This window comes from Camelus dromedarius, unplaced genomic scaffold (assembly GCF_036321535.1).
Source record: "Camelus dromedarius isolate mCamDro1 unplaced genomic scaffold, mCamDro1.pat HAP1_SCAFFOLD_186, whole genome shotgun sequence".
NCBI lineage: Eukaryota > Metazoa > Chordata > Mammalia > Artiodactyla > Camelidae > Camelus > Camelus dromedarius.
Genome location: NW_026989854.1, coordinates 278,658 through 298,389, shown reverse-complemented (window position 1 = coordinate 298,389; position 19,732 = coordinate 278,658). Strand labels below are relative to the sequence as shown.

Sequence of the window (19,732 nt, the reverse complement as noted above, 5' to 3'; positions counted from 1 at the left end):
CCAACCAGGGAGAAGGAGCAAATGTTCTCTTCATCTTTTAAAGAGAGGGCTCCACTGATGGTGACTTAACTCCAAAACCAAGTCTGGGGAAAGGGCACATTCAGCAACCAGAGCAGTATCACCTGTAGGAAGGCGAAAACAGCTCACGGGAGGGCTCAGGGGGTCAGCCTGATTTAATTTCAATAGATAAAACAGTAACACACTCTAAAAATACTAGCATGCAATCGATTGGCTCTTTCTTGACATCTAGCAATTTTCCACAGCCCACATGTAAAATGATCGTGAACCAGTGAAAGGTAGTGTCTACAGACAAGAAAAATCAATGCCACAGGTAAACTGAAACCCAGGCTGGAGGAAAGGAAGAGAAAGGGCATAGTAAAGAAGTGGGGAAAGGCTGGGGAAATAAAATCATCACAAGGACTCTCAAGCATCATCCAACAATCATACAATCATTCGAGAGAGAGAGAGTTACTGAGGTCCTATTCTGTGCAAGATTGTAGAGCGGGTGAAGCAAGAGCGCAGCGACCATTGTGGCAGCAAGTGGCGGGGCTCAAATACACTTCTGATTCTGGTACCTTGCACACTTGTCCTACAGTCGAGCGCTGCGTACAAAAAGTAAAATAAAACTCTGTAAACTCAAAGCATTGTTGAAAAAAAAATTAAAGAAGACCTAAATAACTGGACAGACACACCACGCATATTCCTGGATCAGAAGTCAGAGCTCTTGGAATGGCAGTGCTCCTCAAAGCGATCCGTATATTCAACATGGTCTCGATCACAATCCCAGCGGGCTCCTCTGCAGAAACTGACGAGCTGCTGCTACAATTCATATGGGAATTCAAGGGTCTCAGTAACCAAATCGTACTTTAAAAAGAAGAACAATTTAAGAGGACTTGTAATTCTCAATTTCAATCCTTACAACTGTATCTCCAGGTGAGATTAGAGGCCATTGTGAAGTTATTACTGTGTTTATCCTTATTTTCTAAATTCTCTACAATGAATATAAGTGTTACAATAAAAAGAATAAAAAGTAAGGTTTCTTTTAAAATATACACACCGATTCACTCATTGGGAAAAAAATATTTTAACTATAAAGAGGTAAACAAATATCTAGTGAAAAAGGACTACTTAGAAACAAGAGTGTATTTACATTTTTCATTAATTGAAAACTGAAAAGCACAAACACATCAAGTTTCTAGGGAGACCGATGCAACAAATTAAGGTATTTTCAAAAATTCTAATTGAACAATGAAAACTCAAGAAAGGGAAAATTGTGATTGACACCCAAGTGCAAACACATGGAAAGCAAAGGCCTAGAAATCACAGTTCCTTTAACTCTGATACTAACACAATAGAAGAGGAAATTCCTCACTAAGGGGACAGTGGAATCCCATGCATAAGACAGCATACACAGTACAAACTGCACTAGAATCTGAGGTGATTTTCTTAGAAGAATTGCAAAGTTACAACATTGCTGAAAAACTATAAAAACACTGACAGACAGATTAAAACACACAGTCATATATATTATATAGAAACATATGAAGTCTACTCCCATGTTGCATAGAAACACAAACATATTTGTTCATTTATGGGCACTGAATATTTTATCCCAGGTAGAATATTTCAACTAAAACAAATAATCAATAATACACTCCTCTTGTCAAATCTACTTGATAAGTTACTCTGCTATGTAACCATAATTTGTCTAAGATAGATCTAAAATTAGTGAAAAAGATCTTTGTATGGTTTCTTGAACTCTTCTCAAATTTCCAAACTTAATTTTAAATAGATCTGAGCAGTATTTCTATATTAACTTTTCCCCCGTGAAATGAACAACACAGACTGTTGTCAAAATTCTGTCCTTAGAATGATTCACAAGCACCGTATCCTAACAAAACTGCTGGACAGCAAGGCACTATCCAGACACTGTGACCAAACAAATGAAACACAAGGAAGACAGTGACCCTATTCTGGAGGGCTTACCGTATGTTTCAACACCAGGTATTTATTTGATTGGTTTGATTGGTTAGCAAAATAAAATCAATCAAGTACTTTCTTCTTTAAGCATTCTGTAAGTCATGACTCTGTTGTTAGTGTCATGAGAAGGAAAGACTAAAGCAAGACTTCATTAGGTCAACTAGCAACAGCCATCACTGGGGAGTGAGTAATAAAGAAGTTAACTGATAGCAATGCTTCTGCCTACAAGAGACCTAAAATAAACCTACACTGATCTCTTTAAGGAAATGAGGAGATGAGGCCCCAATGAGAAAAACAAAAACTAACAAGAAATCAAAAAAGTAAAGGCTTTTTCATTAACGGTTCCAGGAAGGAGTGGAGCATGGTGGTGAGGATCACAGATACTTGGGACAAACATGAGGGTCTGAATTCCAACAGCACTGTGTAGCTTTGACACTGATAAGTCAGTGAAATTTTCTGAATCTCAGTCTCCTATCCGTAGACTGGGGACAACAACAGCACCCGTCTCCTAGAACGGTCCTAATAATTAAGTTATTTTATATATAAAAGGTTAAATAAAATACCTCAGATATTAAATATTACCACAAAAGCACAAGGAACAAAGAAAAGAGAGATAAATTGGAGTTCATCAAAATTAAAAACTTTGCTTCAAATGACACCATACAGAAAGTGAAAAAACAACACACAGGAGAAAATTTTTTCAAATCATTTATCTGATAAGGAATTTGTATGTATAAAAAAAAAAAAAGGACCTCCTACAACTCAACAATAAAAAGGCAACTCAATTAAAAAATGAATAGAGGATCTGAAAAATATTTTTCAAGGAAAATATACAAATGGCCAATAAGCACAAAGAAACGATGTTCAATATCATTAGCTGTAAGGGAAATCAAGTCAAAACCACTAGGAGAAACCGCTTCACACTCACTACAATAGATTATAATCAATAAAAGAGTAACAAGCACTAATGAGGACACAGAAGATGCAGAGGTCGCAGCCGTTGCTGGTGAGGATGTAACACAGACTGGCCACTTTGGAAAAACGCCTGGCAGGTCCTTAGAGAGTTGAACATTTGGTTTCTGAATGACCAGGCAATTTTGCTTCCTGAGCACACACGTAAGAGAACTGAAAACAAATGTTCATATAAAAACTCCTACAGGAATATTCACGGCTCCATTACTCATCACAGCCAAAAAGCAGAAACAACACAAATGTCTATCACGTGATGAATGGGTAAACAGAGGGGCCCAGACATACAGTGGAATATTATTCAGCAATAGCAAGGCATAGAGTACTGACCCAGGCCACAACTTGGACAAATATCGAAAACGTTACTCAGTGTGAAAGAAGTCAGTCACAATAGATGGTTCCACTTACATGAAGTAACTAGATTTACATGAAATTTCCAGCACAGGCAAATCCACAGAGAGAGAAAAGTGGCTTTCTGAGGCTGTGGGAGGATGGGGAAGATGGGGATGTCTGCATATGCGTAAGGGGCTTCCTGTTGGGGGTATGAAAATTTTCTAAGATTGACTGGGATGAACAATTCTGGGCATAGAGTAAAAACTGCCGTACATTTTAATGGGTGAATTGTTATTAAAACTGGTAAGAAAAAAAGCACCTCCAGCCAGTTACCTTCCCATAGTAAATGCAAATTGCTAAATTTTATTACAGGAAGAAGAAACTGCCCTCAGCATGAAAGCAGGAGTTCAGCAAATGTGAGTTAACAGAAATTGGAAAAGAGCATTTAACTTGAAACAGTTGATGAGTGTACACAAATTATTAAGACATGACAAGGAAAATCAGTTTGACATCACGAAGAAGCATTCTGCTTCAAATGCAGATCAAGGATTCGGCAAGCCCACCTGCTACAAATGACCAGAGAAGTAACCTGGTTCTTTAAACAAGCGCCAGAGCCAAAAAGGAAATAATGGTGAGGAAAGCAGGCGGCCGAAAATCTGGAACAGTTTCCTACAATTACTTTCTCCACTGAAAATTCAAAAACAAAATTAAAGTGATGTGATGTTGTGTTGACCTCACGTGAATGGGCTTCCTCCGGTGCTCGACAGATTTGTAACCCCGAATGAGAGACTCAGGAGAATCATCATGGCTCCTGGGAGTCACCAAATGACTGCTCACCAGCTCGCTGACCACCATCACATCTGCCAGGGTTGAATTGCAGAGAAGAGACCAACTTCTGAAAGGCACAGGAAATATAGACAAGGGAAGAAAAGGCTGCAGTCAGTCCTGGGACAGAGGCCTTCTGAGCAGAGGCCAGAAGGCTGCAGGTGAACATGAGTGGCCCTGGGGCAGAAAGGGACCACGGGGGAGCAGACCTCAATTCTTTCCTCTCTCTCCCTCGGGTAGGAGAGATAAAGTCTGCATCCTTCTCACCTGGAACTGTGGATTCTGGCTGGCAAAAGTCTTACCAACATGGAATGAATTACTCAAGACTGTGGAAAAAGGAAAGAAAGCGAGAGGGATTAGGGAGCCAACTCCAAGAACCTCTCAAATGCTCCCATATTTATTGTGTATAATCAAAGGAAATAGTCTTTAACAGTTGTGTGATAGTAAGGAGGAACTTCGTGAAAGATGGGATGAGGCAGAGATTGTAGAATCCGCAATGAGTAAAAAGGCTTAGTTTACCTTTAGGGGAGACATGGGGAGAGGGGAACAAGATAAATTCTTTAGATATCTTCATTACAAAGCAGACCACCAGATCAGCCAGGTCCCTGTTTTGGGAATAATGTACTATCTAACAGCAAGCACGCCCAGCGTTTATAGCTGAGTGCCTGGGTCATTGCTGTGCAGAAATCTTCCACGCAGGTCCACACAGGTAGAAGTGCCACAACGTGCTCAGAAATTATACCGTCATCACCCCTGGGCTCCCATGGACTGGTTTCAAATTAACCAAACTCATGAGAGACCGATGCAAGAAAACCAGAAATTTAATTTATTAATGTAACAGGAGATGTGAAACTACAAACCAGACTGAAATATCAGAGTTCAACCATGAGTACAGATTCTCCTCAACAGCCCAATCACAGGCAGGCAGTCACATGACAAGAGTGGACAGAAGCAGAGCAGGAAGGGTTTCTAGATTAACTCAATGGACTAAATTTCTGTTATACGAAAAGATCTGCTGCCCAGAAGACATTTAACGCCAATCACAGTGCACTGTCCGTGGACTGTGGCTGAGACACGACTGTGAGCACCTGTGTATCTCTCCTTTCCCTGTCCTTTCTGGGCTAAGTGATGCACAGAGGTACAGAGATCCAGGGATGCAGATACCTCTAAACACCCAAAGCCCATCCCTGGGAGCCTGGAAACCAGACAGCCAGGGTTTAAATACCAGCTCTGTCACTTACTAGCTCTGTGACTTTGGCCAACTTACTTACTCTCTCCGTGCCTCAATTTCCACATTGTAAACCTGGGATAACTATCAAACCTTCCTTACTCACTTGTTGTGAAGATTGAAGGATTCATTTCTGTAAAACGCTCAGAAAAGAATGTAGCACATTTCTGGTGCTCAACAAATGTGAATTTAATAAGAAAGTGATTTACAAATCTCCCTTCTAATCATCTTCTGTGTTTCATGGCTAGTCTGAGTCCCAAAGGAAATCCTTATTTCCCCTCTTATAAACTCTTGGGGAGCACCCTTCTGTTGCATCCCACCACTTGTTTAAACTGAGGGAAGGGATGCCTCCTCCACAATCTGGTCCATGGAGAGTGTTTTTCCCTTCACACCCCTGACCTCTGGACAACGGCTAGCCCTCCTCACACTAACAGATTGAGGTGTGAGTCCGGATCGACAAGCAGGGCATATGAAACCTTTCCTTTCCCTCCAGTGTTGGCCACCATTGGGAAGCACCCGGGATGCTCAGCTCCATGGCAGGGCAGCCCTGTGCATGATGGGGCAGATCCTCTTAAGGGAAGGCTCACTGTGGCCCAGAGCTAACTGGGACTGCATGAGTCTCTAGTTCTGGGGCACAGTATCATGACACGCATTTTCCCACAGCCCTGAAGTTCATGGAGAACGTGGCTTCATCAGTAATACAGGAGACATTTATCGCCTGCCTGTTCTTCTGTGTCATCTCTCAGTTGGCTGCTGGAGAAAACATGTGTATAGGTATTGGGTCCCCTTAAGCCCCAATATATATGAAGTAACAAAAAATTCTGTGGCTTAACATTGGTTCAAGGCGACTGTGTAACTGTCCTGACCCTGCTGATGCTAAATTATGGGTATAGGAACTATGGAACCTCCTCAAATATCTTTCAGCATAAAACCAGCTTTTCTTATTTTCCTGTTTCTTAGTAACTGCCAAAGACTGTAAAATGATGGCTTCATACAAAACAGGAGCTAAACTTTATGAGCCCTTTGACATTCCCACTGTGCTAAACACTTTACATAATTTCTAATTCTCACAATTCTGCAAAGCAGATACGAGCGTCCCCATCTCACAGACGAGGGAATAACTCAGAGCAAACTGACTCAGGCTCACGTGGCTCAGTGGCAGCACGTGCACGCAAACCCAAGACAAAAAACTACACCCCTTCTTATATGTACAAAATCACCTCCCAACAATTGATACACAGCTGCTGGGTCAATACTCAGGGAACTCAGTACACTTTTCAGCTTTAAGGTGCTCCAGAGGCCGCTCTTAGCTGCTTTATAAAATTCCGGCTCACTGGTTGCTAACACTGGAAGAAAAGACCGATTTTGCCATTGTTTGCACAGCAAGTCTGAAATGTTCACAGCGAGATGACAGAATAAGTCTAAGACATAAGCAGAATAATTTTTCCAGGTAGACAGACATAATGGACATTGTGCTATTCTGAAGCACTAAGCAACGGAATCAAAACAAAATAACATTTGTTAAACCTTCTTTTGCAAAAGGAATATTAAGACTGTTAGAAGGTGCAACAGCACCACCTATGGCTAAAAACACCTTCCAGGTTGCTGGGAAAGATGCAACACAAAAATTGCCTGTTGGATCAGAAAGAAGAATCAGATAATTAAATCTTATGTAGCACATAGTGCACTTTGCTTCGGGGAAGGGAGGTGTATTCAGTATTTAATCTGACATTGCTAATACTCCTGAATATAAACAAAAGACACAGGCTCATGGAAACTTCTTAGTAGAGGAAAGAATCCAGTCCAGCCACTTCATTTTACAGGAGGGGAGACTGAGATCTGGGATCTGTCCTCCTGGCAATCAGCAGCAAATCTCTCCTAGGCCTCATGTCTTGCACTGTAGCAAAAACCAACAGATCTGTACTAGGCCTATATTCATAAAAGTCACGTCTGTATTTTTCCAACAGTAATTAATCTAGGTATCTTGCAAAATACTTCTCAAAGAGCCAGGAAAGCATACAAGTGTATTGAAATTCAAAAACATTTATTTGCACATTAAAACAGCATGAGCTTTATTCTATTAAAAAAAGTGACATGTCAAATCAATGTTTTGATATTTTAAAACCTATTAAGAGTGCAGAAAAATAAATCAAAATTTTCTTTAATCACAAAAGAGAGAAGCTTATTCCCTGAAAATGATCAATGTAGATTTTTCTAAACTTAATGGTTCTGGTCAGATTCCTACGAATTTAAATGTCTGAGTGGATGGTTACACGGCAACATGAATTCTGAGTTGTAACAACACACATTCTGTGTAAATAATATTCAAGGCCGTCTGCTTAAGGTGATTTAACTAGTCCCTGTCTCACTAGAATGATAAAGATTTCATTAAAACTTCATACTGCACACACACACACAAAACCCTGAATCCTTGTTACTTTAAGCCATATTCATATATTCATAAATATGCATATTGAATATGCATCAGAAACAAGCCACCCTCTTTAGTATTCAGAGTTGATCCTTCTAAACTATCTGTCCTTGTGACAGCATATTTTTATAAGCAGCTCTTGGGTGCTTCATATACAAGGCGTCCACCTCTCACAGTCAAACAAGGTAAAGGGCATCACTCAAATTTCACAAATGAGGAAATGCACTTAAGCCATGAAAACAACTTACATATTCATCATCAGGAAAGAAAAGAGTAAAGATTTTACTTACAATATTCACTGACAAAACTTTCCTCCATACTAAGACTACATAGAACCAATTCAGTCTTTGTAAATTTTTCTGTCAATAAGCACCACTAGAGAAAAACAAGCAACATCATTAGAAATGGTTGGACTTTCAAAGCCCACTCCAATTTTGCACTATAATCATTTTTAATGTTTTGATTTTAGTGTTTACAGAGCACTAAAATAAAAAAATATAAAGTTTTTAACTCATTGCCTGAGAAAGCAACATTTGTGAAAATGTACAATTTTAATTTATGCCACTCTGTCTAACATTCTCACTGGTGTCTCTCCTTTGAAGGCTTCATGAAGCTGAGATCGCTAAAATCGTTCATTTATGGACTCACAGGAGTTCGGGAAACCACTCAACTTGGGGCTGATCAGAGGAGCCATTGAGAATGCATCCTGTGCAGCCTGGGTTCCAGCACTGAGCCTGCCAGCGCCAGCTGCGTGAGATTTGGGACAAGCTGCCCCATCTCTCAACCGCTCAGCTGCAGAAAAGGAGACACTGATACCTACCCTTAAACACCTGCTATGAATTAAAACATGAGGAAAGCATTTTAGCCTTAGGTAAGTGTCCACTCAGAGCAAGCTTGGTCATTATGATGATGAGGATTACTTTTAATAAGTTAAGGCAGACCAAAAATTAGAAATCACCATAAAGGAGAAACATTTTATGTCAATGAGCATTTCCTTTTGAATGGATTGCAGAATGTTCCATTGATTTTTTTAATAAATCAAATTTTGTCCACTAATTATAGATTTACAGGTTCATGGACAAGTCTCCAGAAAAAGAATTAGAGGTCACTAACCTCTGCATACAAAGAAAGTAAAGTTTAAAAAAAATCAGGGGGGAGATTATACCTCACTTGAGAGAGTATGTGCTCAGCATGCATGCGGCCCTCAGTTCAGACACCAGTAACTCCATTTAAAAACTTTTTTTTTGAGAAATGGAGAATTAACTCAAAAAGGTGGAGGAATGCAGAAATTTTTTTAGAGAATCAACTCAGATTTAAGATGGGGAAAAAAATATCCATTTCTCACAGGAAATCTTGAGAACTATGTAAACCGGATCTGAGTTGTCTAATCTTTTAACATTATTCATGAATTCATATTACCAAGTCTTAAAACTGCCTGATAACCCACAGGGGTGATCCTGATCATAACAGCTGCCAACACAGATCGAGCTCCGGCTACGAATGGTCTGTTCTGCCATCTCTGCCCCTGAGGCCTCACCAGGCTGGGAGCACTAAATTCGGTCATTCATGAGCATCACGTGTAAGTCCTCCCTTTCTACTTCTCACTCCCCCCTCACCAGACCCTCTGAGGGAAGCACTGTTATCATCTTCCCCAACCGAAGATAAGGCCACTGAGGCACAGAGACTAAACCTGCTCCAGGTCACATCGGCAATAAAGGACGTCTATAATTCTGCTGTTCTATTATTGAGAAAGGAATCTGACATATCAATTCAAGGGAGACTGTTAAATAATCAAGTCTGTCAGGTCTTCACCTCAAAGAGCAGATACTATAGATTCCTGACGTAGGATGAGGCTGCCGCCACATACTGACTCAGCTTGAAATTAATATCCAAGATGAAGCAGCGGATACATGTAAATATTCACGACTGTCAACTCCGCTCTCGAGTCTGGGCCCTTCACTGCCTGAACGGGGGTGAAATCCCCACCCGTGTCAGGGAGGGAAGCGCAGTTCTTCCGGGACTCACCCAGGATTCATGGGCTGTTTCCCCCCCACAGGCTGTCCTCAACTATTAAAAAGCTCTCAAGAATTTTACACCATGCAAAACTAAAAGACGTTTCTGCAGATGGAGCACTTTCTCAGGCTTAAACCTTTTTTGCCTACACTCAGCAAGTGGGAAAATAACACATGACTCTGCAAAGTCTCTGACCCTCACCACTCACAGGAGTAGAATGGCCTCAGCACAAGATGACTCTTCACGGATGAGAACAAAATAAACCCGCCCCCAACCACAGGCACTCCCAGAGACAGCGCTCAGCAGTCTTCTGCACACTCACGGTTGTGCAGCCCTCACCACCATCAATTTCCAGAACACTTCATCATCCCATAAGAACACCCCTGCCACTAGCAATCACTCCCCAACCCCCCTCCACCCAACCCCTTGCAACCATCACCTGCCCTCTGCCTCTGCATGTGCCTATTCTGGGCATTTCAGATCACTGAATTCAACAATATGTGGCCGTTTGTGTCTGGTTCCTTTCACTAAACGTGCTGTTATCAAGGCTCGTCCAGGTTGAAGTGGTATCAGCATCTCTCTTTTTTTTTTTGAAAGTGTTAAAGTTTATTAGAAGGTGGTAAGTACTATCAAAAAGAGTAGAGAGGAGCATAAGTGATTGGGTTTCAAAGGGAAAAGGGCTGGTTGAGCAGTCAGTGTGGACTTCCCAGAGCAGGTGGCCTTTTTCATATTCCCCTTTATTTATTTTTTCTTTTTTATTCACTTTTACGTCTGAATAATGTTCCACTACATGGAGATACTACATTCTGTTCATCCATTCAGCAGCTATGTATGGACGAGCTCCAGACGAATGAGTGTAAGAGGTGACTAGGCAGGGATGGCATTTAAGCAAAGGGCAAGATGTGCTTTCAAAAAAAAAAAGCCAACAAACAGAGGCACAAGGAAATTCAGCGCGTTTCTGAGAAAGTGCATGCTTGCTTCACGATGACTGCCGTGCAGGGCTGGGGGGGGAGTGACAGGAGACTCAATGAGGGAGTCACCTGAGAATATTCCCCATGCAAGCAGCTCAGACAATTCTCCTCCCTCATCCTGTATTTTAGAGCCATTTTTGATAGGTTTTCTATTTCAAGTAACAGTACTTAGTTACACATCTGATCATCTGCGTCAGATCACCTTACCTCTAAGACACAGAAAGTCATTCACTGACTGGAGCAGCTCCAAGACATAAAGGTGATGGACCAGGGAGTCTTGCAGCATCCCGGCCTGCAGGCACAAACCCCCACATGTTCCATGGTGATGTCCGGAAAGTAAAATGCATGGAAATATCTCACTGCTTGTGCACGATATCTGCCCCCAAATTGCCCCAAAATCATGCTGGCAAAGCACTACTGAGCCCTCTCACTACAAAAAAAAAAAAAAAAAGAGAGAGAGAGAACAGAAAAGAATAAAGCTCAGAAGGCAAATTTAGGGTCTTCCATTGAAAACCAGCCACCATCACTGCCAGTAACTCAGCTGGAATTGTCCTGACTTCAAAAACCACTGCGCAGTTACATTGCAAACGTGATAGACATATATGTATTCCACGTAGATGATATTACAGTAGGATTTTTCTTTTCGAAATTTCCAGTTGCAACATTAACACAAGAAAGATTATGTTTCAGCTTTAAAAAAATCAATTATTTTCCACTTTCTTAATTTTGAACCTATTATTATTTTATAAAGGGTGCTATGCTGCAAATTATAAACCAACTATTTGGCTTCTGCCAACAAGACCTTTATGACTTCACTATTTCAGAGCAAGATTTAATGATGCTTTGAGAAGTGGGGCCTGGGGCGCTCACTAACAGCTCTTTAAATACTGACAAGGATGTGCTATTTAAGTAATGCAAAGGCTCTAACTCTACATTAACTCAGAAACCAAAGAAACTACACCAAAGCCTTACTTTATCAATTTAAAATTTTGCTATTCTTTTGAATATTAAATTTCTTAAAAGATAAGATTTTTTTTGAGAAACACAGCAGCTGTATTAAATTTCCTCTCACCAAGAAAGCAATCTTTATCAAGAAAAAATACCCCTATGGAAATCCAAAAGACGGGACGTTTCTAGCTAAGTGAACATGCAGATCTCAACACAAGACTAAATCCTATCAGATCTCTCTCGAACGAGCTCAAAAATATCCTGTGCTACCCTGAAACTTAGCTATTCTCTTCCAAATGTTGGCTGAGCTAAGATCATCACACAATGCAGGGAAGAAGAGAAAAGTCCACCTGGTTGCATCCGTTTTCTTCCAGCCACAAGGTGCCGCTAGGGGGTCCCCGTTAATAAGCTCTCCTCATGAGGAAATCCGGCATTCACACTGCCCCTGCCGTCCCCAAGCAGCCCCGACGCCCCTCTCCCACTGGTGGCCGCCCAGCCTGTCAATGGTCTTCTAATGACCCTCCCAGTTGGTGGCACTCTCCCCCTCTTCCCTGCTTCACACACACACACACAAACACACACACACACACACACACACACACACACACACACACACACACACACACACACACGGAGCCAGGACAGCCTTCCCAAAGCACAAATTTGATTACATCACCCCCACTTCAAACCCTTCAGAGGCTCCCTGGTAGAGTTCTAGCCCCACCCCCGACGCTGCTCGCCCACCTTCACCACAGTACCCAGGTCCACAATGACCTCAGGCGCCCCCTGAACTGCTGCTACTCCCCACTTGCCTCCAGGCGCATTTTGACGGTTTGTCAAGGGAGCCTTCCTTCCCTCGAACCTCTACACTTTGGGTTAGGTGCCCCTGCTGTGTTCCCAGAACATTCTACGCTAAGACAACTTCTGACAATGCTAAACTCTCAAGAAGCAATACATTTTGCTTACTACTGTGAGTCCACCCTCTCTCCCCTGGACACTCAGAATTGCATGTGTTATGAATAAATGAATGAAGGGGTGGGTCTCAAAGGGACGGGCAGAGCTGCTCTCGCCCACCCCGACCCCTTCTTTCTGTAGAACATCAGAAGCAAAACCAGGAGTACCTCTCCTGAGGGTCACTTTCTGCTGACACCCTTCACTGCCTCTTCTGTGTCAATTCTAGTAAAAAACCAAGCTCCTCCTAAGCCCTCCATCCCTAGGCCCACTCCAGTGTCCTCCCAAGCAGGGGCACCCTCCACCCTGGACCACACAGTGCACTCTCCCCGAGTCCCCACCCCACAAGCCTCCAGGCCTCTACTCGGGCTGCTCCTGCAACCTGAGTCACCCTCTTGATTCCTTCTCCTGGCTGACTCTTACTCTGTCCTCATAACTGAATGTAGAGCCCATTTCTTCAAGGAAGCCCTCTCTGATGAAGTCCTTTAGCTCTTGGCTGGGCTCCCTCTACAGCAGGACTGCTTGGCGACCAACTGGTGTTTGTCCACCTGCTCCTCGGAGACCATGAACTCTTGGAGGCCACGTGGGAAAAAGGAGTGAGACGATAAGAGGGGTGGGAAGAGCAAAAAGCAAAATCACAGCCCAAGTCCCAGATTCAAGGATTCTGTCTCAGAAGAAAAGAATAAAATGTTTAATACGTATGTCATTTGGTTATGATTTTTGTGGCTCATGGAAAGCAAGAGGTTGGTGTTCTAGTCTAAGATCCAAGTTACATGCAAAGAAATGTACATATTCATATCCAAAGGAAACCAGAGCTGCTCAACAACAGTTTGCAGTTAAAATCAAAGGAAATTTGATAAGGCAATCTCTCTCGCTCTCTCTCTCTTTGTTTTTTTTTTTTTTTGTATCATATAGTTGTAGAAGTATTTGTATAATTAAGTGATGGCTACAGCCTATGATTCTGCACTGGAGTGTTTGGGGCAGAGGAAGCCCAGATTACATGCACTGTGTAAATGCAATCACACCAACACACTGACAGGTGCCCTACTGGCTGAGCTGAAGTTCCAAAGCAGACAACATTACGATGCAAGACACCTCTCATTAGAAAGTAAGGAATGCAATGTTCTGTACTCAATTACTTACGTTATATGGGCCATTAAGCGATAGTGCATCTTGTCTAATGAAACCCCAAAATAAATAGTTAACGTCGATTTTCTCCATCTGACCCTTATTTGCTAACTTTGGATATCAAACCCTCACTCCATACAGAAAGCTCAGACCTACGGTGCAGCAGGTTACATCCCGTGGAAGAAAGCCTATCAAGGGAGAACTGGAGAGTTTCCCTTCAGAAGCTGCTAAGTCTGGTTTTGCACCTGTACGTCATTTGCAACCACGTCATCGTCAAAAGAGTAAGACCTTACCTCTGTGGGGCGAAAAGCACTGCGGTGCTTCTGAACAATTAAAGAACACTGAGATTTGGGAAAGAGTCCTGAGGCACTTAAATCGTACTTTTTGTGAAAGGCTCCAATACTGACCCAATTCACCAATCCAGGTACAACATGGAGGTACCGGAATTAGTAGAGAGAACATGCCCTTGAAGTCTGACAAGGCCCTGCTTGAATCCTGCTACAGCATTTACTAGCCGCGAAATGGACCAATTCCTTAACCCCTCTGAGAAGGCTTCCCAATCTGCAAAAGGGGGCTGCCACCGCCCACCTGGGAGGCACGGATGTGAATGCAACACGCAAGTAGTGAGGCCGACTGCTACCTGACACGAGACCTGGCTAGTTTCCCTCCGCTGCCCTTCTCCCCCTTTAAACTTGCCCTGTTCCCCCTGGTAAGGGTCAAGCCCCGGACCAGACTGCCCGATTCTTCTGTGTATCCCCGGATACATGTCTTACCCTTAGGAGGCCAGAAAAAGAACTATCTCCTCCAACGTCACTATCAATGTTCTTAAGAGTCTGGGTTTTTTTAACTCTATTTTGCAGGGAGACAATTCCAGAACTGTCCAACCACCATTCTCCACTTTGGCTCTTTCTCACCTCAAATCTTCTGTCTGCTGGCCTTTTGTTCATGGGAAAGAGAGTCCGCTAGGGTGGAGACTCATTAGGCCTCTGTCCCTCCCTCACAGGTGAGTGTGACTACATTCTCAACACTCCCCACTCCGACACCATCTTCCGAGGAGGTTCCCCTCCTGGAACATGCAGCCTCTGCTTCATCCCCAGATGCGCACGCGTGGCCACAACCCTCCATTCAGATTTCTTCCTGGGTGGCCCTGCCCACCCCCAAGACCCTTAAGGATAAATGCCATTGCTCTGAAAATCCCAAACGCCACTGAGTGACACGCCAAAGCTGCATGGTCTGGGCTTTCCTCCAACCCAGGCACAGCCCTGACCCGCCTCAGCCTCAGTCTGCACCTCTCGAGATGAACTCATCCACCTGCACGGCTGTGAACACCAGCTAAGAATGACGACTCCCAACGTGTATCTCTAGTCCGGCTCCTTCACCTGAGCCCCGGGGCCATAGACCCGAGTGCCTCTTTGAAGTCCTAACTTGGATGACAAATGGAATCTTAAAAATGCCTCATGTCCACCATTTACTCTAGATTTCGATTCCTGGCAGGTACCTCCCAGGCTCCCGATTTTAGTAACAGACCCAGAACCCACCTAGGTGTTTGAGGTCACATTCAATTTCCCCTGTTCCTCCCCCCGGCCCTGCCCTGGAATCAGTCTTGTCATTTCTATTGCTAAGCCAATCTCAAGTCTGGTTCTGCAAGGACCACGGATGGAACCCCACAAGCTGACAGCAAGGTGCAGTGCGTCACAGTCCTCCGAAGAGAGCTCCCTGGAGTGGGAGGCATCTCCTGCCTCTGGTCACCTCAGAAGGCACTGGATTCTCACAAAGGAGGCCCAGGAGAAGGGACTCAAGGTTCTCCTGTGGTCTGAACTTTGAAGGGCCCGAGGTTTGGGGGAGTTCCTAGTTAGCAGACACACCTGCCAGTGAGCAGATGAGGATGGGGGAACCCAGGCAAGGCTGTTCTCACTCCGACCCCTGGGCTCTCGGGAGCCACGGGAAAGGCCTGTGAAGGGCACAGCCCAGCCTTCACAGATCCCAGCCTGCATTTGCCAACCCAGAGAGCCTAGACTCCTACTTGCGATTCTTGTGTTCTGTTCCCCCCCAGAATGTGATGGGCTCTTTCAGAATGTCTGGTCTGTCTCAAGCGAGACCAAGTCAGTGAAGGATGAAGTGTCCACAATTGGACCAGGGCATGAAAGGTAAAACAAGGTCTCATGGCCAGCATGACAGTGGTGGCCAAACCCTTCCCCCGGGTGAGATGAACCAGGGTGTGGGTGAGAATGCAAGGTCACTTCACAGCTGACTAGGGTGTTGGAGACTCACTACCGCAAACTAACGACACGGCCGTCAGTGGTGGACGTCAGCTGCAACAGACACGGAGTCAGCTATTTACTGCCATAATGGGTTAATAGTAAAGGCTGGTGCAGGGAGGACTGCATGGCTGCTGAGGCAAACCACAGACCCGGCTCTGAATGCCCACCGGCTGGAGCAGAGAGGAAGCTACAGTCCCCTTTAGCGGTCCCTGTGTCCACCAGATCCAAGTGAGCCAGCTACTTAGGAGAAGGCCATGTTGTTCTGATACTCAGAAAAACCAGCCTCGTAAAGGGAAAATAAGAGTGGCATGGAGTTTAGACCCGCTCCTGCCTCTCTATGAAGGCAAAGTAAATTAAATGGCACCGGGAAGGTGAATGAAAAAACAAAAAACAAAAAACCGGTGACTGCTTCTTCCAACAGCATCCCCTGCAGCTGCTCACCCCCGAGACTGCCACTTTCTCACCAGTGACCGCCGGCCAGGAAGCTCCGTCACGCACGTCACACAACGACAGCCCTGAACCGCGTGCCAAGCACGTTTGTCTAAAAGCCAGAATCAAGGAAGATGCTGCAGATTTTGACATTCCAAGTTTAAATACTCCTTGAAAAAAAATCCCTCAGCAGCCGCCTAAATCAATTCACATCTCACTTCTTCAAAACAATCAAACAAATTTAATAAGGGCGCATTTGTCACCAAACATAAGGAGGACCAAACTGTTCCCCAAAGCAAGGATTTTAACAGGTATCAAACACCAGTGGGTGATGTGCTAACAAAGCAAAAATTCCAAAAATCTAGAAAATAAAAAGATGACTAGGATAATATATGGATCAAGGCAACTGTTAAGGTTTTTGCTTTTTAAAGCGATGGGGACAGCACGGAGGACAATCTCGCTATTTCCAATGCAGGGTGTGCACAGTCCACTTTTCAGACGCAACAACATGCTCACAGGGCGGTACAAGATAGAAAGGGAAATAGAAAAAGGAAAAGAGGAACAGCGAAAATTAGAAACACATGAGAACAAAAATAACTGAGAGCAATTACAAGAATTTAGGTGAGTTTGGTGAGGACAGGGACGAGGGGACGGTGAGACCCACCCTCACCTATTGTTCCAGGGAAGGCAGGGGCCTGAGGCGAGCGGCGCTGCCGGGGGACCCCAACGAGGTCAGCGCCCCAAACCTAAACTTCACCTAGATGCGTGTAAACAGCTTTTGAGCTACAAAATGTGGTCGCATTTCAAGCTGGACAATTTTACTCACTCCCACCAAGAGTAACAGGAGAGAATTAGGCTCTGTTCCTGCACCAAAGCATTGTTTAAAAAATTAATGACTGTGTAATAGTAAAAGAAACAATGGAGTAAAAGTGACTGGAGGAGAACTTACTTGACCCGAGCTCACTGGCCGCGTTATCTCACTGACGTTCAGAGGCTGGCTGAGCCCTTACGGTACCAAAACAGACAGACCCACCAGGAGGGAGGTTTAATGCCCTGCTGTATTTTGATGCCGGGAGCCATGCCTGGTACACGAGGTTCTGGGTAAACAATGGTGACAGTGTCAACCACTATGGGCTAAGCACACATCCAGCTACTCCGCCAAATCCCAAGGACAGACTTCAAAAGGCAAAAACAAGCTGGTATTCTCTGGTGGGTCTGCAGACTCAGAGCCAAGCAGTTGCTGAGCAAACATGTCACCAGTGCCTCCTGTGACAAAAGAGGAGGCACTGGTCAGGGGGCTGGGGCAGGGCTCCAGGCTTCCACTGCTCACCCACCATTATGTCCAGGGGGAGATGTTGGTCCCTACTTACGTTGCACCGATGTACCGACATTGACTGACGCCTGGGGACTCAGCAGGAGGTGACAGGTGACGGGAATGGAGCCAGCCTGGGAGTGGCACGGTGCTGGCATCTGTGTCCTCAGCTTTGCCCAGGCCACTACATCTGCCAGCTCATCTACAAGAAGCAGAAGGGGAGAAAGCCGTGTAGATCACGGGGCCCTGTGAGGACAAGTACAGGTCATGGAGACGACAAGCCTCGCCCCTTCCTTAAGATATAGATGTATGTCCGGGGAGGAAGTGAAAATTCATCCAGAGCCCGCCAGGCACCACAAGCAGGTGGGACTCGGGTCCCCTGTGCCTGTCACTCACAGGACTGGTCTGGACTATCTTTTTATCAATTCTCTGGCATCTTCTCCTCCAACTTACCAACAACCAGAAAGTAGAATCTGATTTTAGACTCACAGAGAATCGCAGAAACCCTCCTCCACATCAGGCCCGGCAGCTCGTGCCAGGCCCTCCGACCGTCACCTGTGGGACCGCCATGAGCCCTCTCAATACTCAAGGCCCGAGGCCGTAGGTCGGGGTGGCACAGATTCCCACACTCTCCCCAGCAAAGGGGGACCACCTCTCGGCAAAGGCATCTCACCTTCTTCTTCCCGAGGGACATCTCGATAGATACACAGGGAAACAGAGCAGAATGTGGGGGGGTAGGCAGCCCAGAAGAGCTCGTCTGCACTTCCAAGGCAAAGTGGGTCCGTTGACCTAATCACAGGGACAAAGTGAGGACGAATCTTTCCCTGCTGTGCCCCATGCTCCGTGACACGCCTTTCCCTGCGTAAGGAGCTCATTTGGAAGCCCCTGGCAGTGTTTCTGTTGTCCTAAATTGGCATGGTGGTTGTCAGGCAGGGAGAGAGCTCCTGAGCCGTGCAGGTGCTGGACCTGGGAGGCAGGAGACACTGGCTCCACCCCCAGCTCAACCAGCACCTCATTCTGCGTCTCAGGATTCAGCATGACATCTATAAGCAAAGGGATGAGACTGTCCCAGGACATGCTGTCCAACAGGAATGAAATGACAGCCATGTAAAGAAAGTTTCCCAGTTGCCACATTTAAAAATGTAACCCCCCCCAAAAAAACCCTAGAAACTGATTTTAAGAACATATCTTACTTATTGTACAGTATGTAAAATACTATCATTTTGACATGTAATCAATAAAGAAAGAAACAAGATAGTTTACATTCTTTTTACTAGACAAGTCTCAGCGTCTGATGTGCATTTGACCTAGAGCACATCTCAGCTCAGAGCAGCCTCCTCCCCAGCTCTCCTAGCATCAGTGGCTTTGGCTACTCTATTGGACAGCAACTCCAGGGGTCACACCAGGGGAATTGGCTGAAAAGCGGGAGTAAGTGTCCATAATAACCCTAAAAGTATCTCTCTGAAACAAAGGTGGATTCACTTTTAAACGTCTGAAAACCGGCGGGTTTCACCTCCCTCACGCCTTGGCTACAAGACAGCCCTCCTCCTTGCTGATCCCTTTCTGGTTGTAGGGAAGCAACCCTTCACACAGCCAGGGTGTCCGTGCATCCAGGTAGACTTTCCTGCTCTCTGTGTCCAATCCCACAAAGTCCTCCTTCTCAAACAGGATGTAGAGCAGGAGGATCTTGTCCCCAGTCTTGTCGGATGCACAGTCCAGCCACTTGGACTTGAGCATGATGAAGTGAGACTCAGTGAAGTCCTCGATCCTCTTCTCCACCACACTGCAGTCCTCGTAAATTGAAGGCCACGTTGGTGCGCGGCTGCTCGGCAACCTCCCCATGCAGCACAAAGACAAAGAGCCGAGAGTCATAGAGCGTGGTGCCATACAGCTCCTCTGCACGTGGAGCTTCTCGAAGGTCTTGGCCAAGAGGCAGTCGGTAATGGTGAAAAG

At 44.7% G+C, this 19,732-nt stretch overlaps 1 long non-coding RNA gene across 1 annotated transcript in view; it reads right to left on the bottom strand.

The window, feature by feature from the left end:
* LOC135320949 (uncharacterized) overlaps positions 1–19,732 on the bottom strand; it is a 101,962-nt gene that overhangs the window by 63,066 nt on the left and 19,164 nt on the right. Inside the window, exon 7 of the long non-coding RNA XR_010380313.1 lies at positions 17,838–17,981. This is a non-coding gene — a long non-coding RNA (uncharacterized LOC135320949). The remainder of the gene's footprint in view (positions 1–17,837; positions 17,982–19,732) is intronic.